At 38.5% G+C, this 5,976-nt stretch overlaps 1 non-coding gene across 1 annotated transcript; it reads left to right on the top strand.

The window, feature by feature from the left end:
* Positions 1 to 3,759: 3,759 nt before the first annotated feature.
* TRNAC-GCA lies at positions 3,760 to 3,830 on the top strand. The gene has a single exon. It is a non-coding gene; the product is annotated as a tRNA-Cys (tRNA).
* Positions 3,831 to 5,976: the final 2,146 nt, after the last annotated feature.

The raw sequence follows: 5,976 nt of genomic DNA, 5'->3' as shown, positions 1-5,976 counted from the left end.
TCCCATAGATAGGAGTTTTTCTTTCCAACTTTTCAATTTATTTATAAACCTCTCAAATAGATTAACAAAACTATCACTTCTATCCACCTCAACCATGGCTGGTAAACCCAGGTATTTATCTAACAATGCTTCAGACATAATATTTAGTTCCGTACAAATATTAGCCTTCATGGTAGCATCCGTATTTTGGGCTAACAAATATGTACACTTTGCTCAGAGATTGAACAATATTAATTTAGTACCTGTCTCAACGAGGTTGCATTAGTCATATATTATTTCATAAGGATAAGCGAATCATCAGCAAATAATATATGCGAGAATGATGGTGCATTTCTACAAACATTGATGCCTTCGATGCCATGAACCTCCTCTTTATGAGCCAGAAGACTAGATAATCCTTCTGGACAAATCAAGAACAAATACAGTGATAGGGGATCTCCCTGTAGGAAGCCCTTTCCCGAGATCAATCAATGTATCATTCCATCCTACTGGAATCACCTTATCAGTTATTGCATTTAAAACTACCAAGATCAAAGAATCATCCAGGATATGCCAACATTTTTTCAACAAAATATCATGCATCACATGACAACCCGGCGCATTCAAATCTCCAATCAAAAAAGTGTTTTCTTCACCTCTCCAGCCTTGTAGGTTTTCAGCAGATTTCCATTCATGGCCACTAACACCCTTTGTCTCAGTTTACCTAGAACATCCGGATCTGGCTAATCAACTTCAGTCACAAACAGCCCCGCAAAATATTGTGACACATTAGGGTTCAACTTTGTACTTCCTTCCAACCACGTACCATTGTCACCCCTCAATTTGTTTTTATCATGTTTCTTATGCAACGAGCAGAAGCAAAATTTGGGAAGTATGACATATTCCTATCTCCAAATCGTAGCAGTCCAACCTGCTGCATTGTGCATGATGAATTTCCTCCTGTTCAAGTAACAATTCAACCTCCCTTACTATTTCTCTTTCCTTTATTGTATTTTCACCATTTATAGTTCCACTAGCAGCCTTCTCCAAGTCTCACTCTGTAGACTGACTTCTTCTTTTAGTGTTTGGAAGCACACATTAGTCCCACTTAGTATATAGATGATCATGCACCATAGAACTTCTCCGCCAAGGTATTTTTCAAACTTCGAACACTAGCCCTGCTCCTAGGCTTCTTCAACAACTTGACGAAAATGGACCTCTTTGAGCCACTTTGCCTCAAATCTTAACACTACCGGTGCACTATTTTCCTCCGTAGCTGTTGGTTCTATGTTAATCATAATTGATATATGATCTGACTTGCTATAATCAAGGTTTTCAAAAACCGCCTCCCCAAACTTTTGGTTCCATGCTTCATTTGACAGAGCTCGGTCAAGCCTCTCGGAATTTTCCCTTGATGGCACATGAATTTTTCTCCACCATAACCATTGTCGGCTAAGTTACAATCTTCCAAAGCCTCTCTAAAGGCTTGCATGAAGTGAAGGGGGCGAGGGTTCCCCCCTTCTTTCTCGAAAGGATATATAATTTTATTTAGGTCTCCCATCTCAAACCAAGGAATATTATCAATAGCATGCAGATCTCTCAGCCGCTACCATGTCAAGCGTTTATGCTGCCACCCCGGTTCACCGTACATCCGCGTGAAGTGCCACACGTTATCCTGTCTACTCCCAATATAGACATCAATGAAACAACTATCTGTCTTGTTCTTCCAAAGAAGCAGCAATCCTCCACTCCGACCATCACTCTGAACCAGGGTTTTGGTTACTGCTCAAAATTTCAAGATTTACCGTGGTTACCACATATTCCGGCCCCCCTGGGTAAATGGTCATATCGAGCAAAAAAATGCATTTTTCTAATTTGTTGAATTTAAACACTCAATGTACAGTAAAGTATGGTAGCACCTCACAGCACTCGAGTAGACAACGTTGCACTGCAGTACTAGCTCTTTTATGATAAATATACGTTCATGTGCTATCTATATCCATTTTGAAAGAATCTAAATTCAAAATTGAATTATAAATTTTGTTCGAAATTCTATGGAAATTTGCTCGAAATTTCATGGTAACCGTGGTAACCACGTTTACCGATCCCCCTCGGTAAAAATGCCGCATTCGGTAACCAAAACCTTGCTCTGAACTACCTCTTTGAAATCCATCTTCAGTCTATGATGCAAATAGTCCACCGACCACTCATCAAGGTGAGTTTCTGAAAGGAAAACAACATCCGGACAATTCCGCTTCTGAACTTTCAGCAGAGCCTTGTCCCGATGAGTCTGCGACAGTTGTAAGTTAAAAGCTTCATTTTTCCAAGTACTATACCCGCATCCAGCCTGAGAAAAATTGGAGCACGACTTCCTTCCAAATCCTTCAAAACTTCATACTCGAGATGCTCCCTGAACGAGCAGACAAATTGATCTACCACGGGTTACCAGCAGCAAAGGCGAGCAAATCCTCATAGCAGAGAGGAAGAAACCAGCCATGACACCCTACGACACCGTCCTAGGACAAGAATCACCACTCACCGCGTTGCCACAGGGGAGGCGGCTGGCGGCGGACTAGCAGAACTCTAATCGCGCTAGGGATCGCCTTCCTCCTGATGAAAAAATTCTTGTCGGTCAGTTAATTACTAGCGATATGTTGCCTTTTTCGATCCATTAGTCGATTTCGGTTATCGTCCAAGTCTTTTTCCGTATTTTCTATTTGAGGGCCAAATTTTACATTTACGGGCTTGTAGAAGGTCGCCCGGTGTACCGAGCATCGCATCTTTCTTGGCCTTGAGTGTGTGCAATGTGAATATTCCAATTTGTTTGTTATTTCCGTCTTCATTTCCTTATATGTGTTTATTTTTTGTGAAATTTACATAGATTGTTGTTCTTTCCTCTGTGTGTATACATGCAGACGTGCTCCTCGGTGCCTTTTGTGTATGTGGTATGTACGTCCATGTGTATACACGCATGACAGAGACGGGGGAGAGACTATATGAGATGCAATTCATCTTTGATGTTTGGGTCATGCTCACTAGAATACTATTTTTGGTACTACTATGTGTATAGGTTTTTATCCTTTTTTTGTTTGTTTGGGGTAATACCAGAGCCCTTAATTCATTCTATGTTAGAATACTATTTTTTTGTTTTCTTTCATTTATATATATATATATTATTCAGTTTTGCTACTAGATATACATTCGAATTATATGATATTCTTTATGGTTTAGTTTGACAAAATCCAAAGTGCATCATCTGACATCTTGAATTCTTCACTCAACTTTTTCTTAACAAAAGCACTGTACTTCTGGTCATCTCCAGTGATCAACATATCATCAACATAGAGAAGAAGTAAGGTACGACCGGATGTATCAGTGAAAAGTGCGGGGTAATGCTCACTAGAAGAGAAACCAGCAGCTTGAACCATAGAGCTAAACTTCTCAAACCAAGGACCAGGTGGATGCTTTTCTCCCAAAGGGCCTTTCGAAGGCGACAAACATGACCATCAAGGACTTCAATACCCAGAGGTGGCTGCATATAGAAAAAAAATTAAAAGGCAAGTGCTCTTCCTTGTTTAGATCCTATTTAAGTCGGAACATTCGCGTCGATCCTTTTTAATTACGTGTTGATTTCACTACTATATTGGGAGTTACTTTATGTTTTGGTAGACATAAAACCAATAGTGGATTTGTTTTTGTATTTTTTAAATATTTTCATGGCTTTTCATGAGAAGACGTGGATGAATACTTGTTGTTTTCTAATTTTTTATCAGATTTTTTGGCAGCATGGCCAAGCGGTAAGGCAGGGGACTGCAAATCCTTTATCCCTAGTTCAAATCTGGGTGCCGCCTGATCTATAATACACTTAAATTCTTGAATAGGCTAACCTTCTTTTAATATATCCATGAGCAAGAGCTAAAGTAGCTCCTAAGAATAGTTTTATTGTACCTACTAAAGGAATTAAACTCATTATCGAAGGTAAAGATATGAAATAAGGAAGAAGTCGAGCTAGAAGAAAAGTTTTTTTATTACTTAATTTAAGAATTAATAAATTATTCGAATGAATTTTATTCTTCTTCTTCGGATTCAAAATAGAAGAATAAAAGAATAAGTAGACGAGAAATTCTGGCCCGGGAGGTGTAATATCAATAACTTGGCATCCATTTGATGCATAAACTATGGATATTTCATATGGAAATTCTTTCAGAGGTTTTCCATAATTTGTCCGTGTCAACAAACAATTAAAAATACCTTGACTTTTTCGGAACAGGTCCGAGTCAAATAGCAATAGTTTGAAGGACTTCGTTTTCCATTAAACTATTTCGGAAACCTAAGGACTTGATCGTATGGATATAGAAATACACAAGATTTCCGATCCTAGCAGGAAAAGGAAGGGAAACATATACTCAATGTGAGTAAGCAGAATTCCAAACTAAGTCATAAAATTCTCTAAGAATGTCGACAAAGTTATCCAGTCTGATTAGAATATCATAAAGTATAGGTGGCAGAACTTTTTGTTAGAATTGTTTTATCTATTCATTTTCATTTCATTTGTACCCCTGGCAAATTCAAACTTTCATCTAACACAAGTGTTCTTCTACCATTGTGTTCTTGAAGTTGTTGGCATCCTCATTACATAAAGTATGCCCATGATCAGGAAAACAGAGCCATCATGCAAAACTTGAGCTAGTCTTAGAGGCGACACTAGAAATCCATTTACCGTTTGTTATTCAACACATGCATATGAGTTTTCTTCAGTGTTTTGTGGTTATTGTAGACTTGAGAATCAATGGAATTATGACACATAACATAACAATTGATTCCAAAATTAAAAATAAATAATAACTTTTATTATTGCCTCTAGGGCATATTTCCATTCGCGAGATCAAGAGTTTGCGCTGAACTTGAGGCAACAAGATGCAATGGACAAAAACTTAAATTAGACAGTGCAAAATATCATATTGATGAAGCTCTCAAATAATGGGACAGAATGTCAAAATGAACTAGGAAGGCATTGACTATGATAAAACTCCCCTTTCTTGTCTCCTCCGATTCTACGCCGCGACCCAAAAACAATGCAGTGAAACAGGCTGCCAAGGCGCCACAATAACGGTCTGGTAAAGGAGAAGCCAAACAGTCCAACAAAGGATGTGTGACAAACAAACAACGACCACATAGATGGGGGCTCGAGTGGTTGCACCAAAATTAAAGAAATTAAATCAAACGATGGCAAATTTAGATGAGACATTGCTAAAAGTTACTGTAAAAAGATGAACAAACATCTAAATATATCGAAATTACATTATGATACAATTGATCAGAGACAAACTGGATGTCTATGTGCTGCTGAGCTATTTGATGTATGTTTACCCTCCATCTTCTCCCAAGCCTCCCAGAAAAAAATAAAAACATTTTTTAAATAAACATAAGAAAATAGCCCAACAAAAACAACCTGAACGCATCCCCTTGCTGAAAAAAATACACACGGTTGAGTGAACAACCCCTGAATCCCAACGACAAGGAAAACGAGGACAAGCCGAGACGCAAGGCCCCTGACCCTGCAAACCCCAAAGGTCGGCAAGTCGTAAATGGAAAACAAACAGCAAATACATTGAAACAGAAACACATGTAATACACATGAATCTTGTCAAATAAATCATGTGGTAGACAACTTACATGTGACATACGTAATTCGCATCTAGATGAGAATTAGCAAACCCATTTTGAATTAGATCAGTTGTGTGATCTTCGAGTTTTTTGTATCGTTATTCTGTTGCAACGCACGTGCATTCAGCTAGGGTACCATAAAAGGCCTGCCGAACGGACTCTCTCCTCCAGGTGAGAGACCAATTGCATGTGGACGGTTTTCTTAGGGGATCTGGCATGCTTAAACTTTAGTATCGTAAAAGAAACCATTAGAATCAAGGCGTAGATCTAAATCTTCTGTAATCTATTAATATAAAGTTCATTGGAATTGGACTAGTAACATCATCAGCG

This window comes from Triticum dicoccoides, chromosome 3B (assembly GCF_002162155.2).
Source record: "Triticum dicoccoides isolate Atlit2015 ecotype Zavitan chromosome 3B, WEW_v2.0, whole genome shotgun sequence".
Lineage (NCBI taxonomy): Eukaryota > Viridiplantae > Streptophyta > Magnoliopsida > Poales > Poaceae > Triticum > Triticum dicoccoides.
The sequence above is the reverse complement of the archived record's forward strand: the minus strand, read 5'-3'. Positions and strand labels throughout refer to the sequence as shown.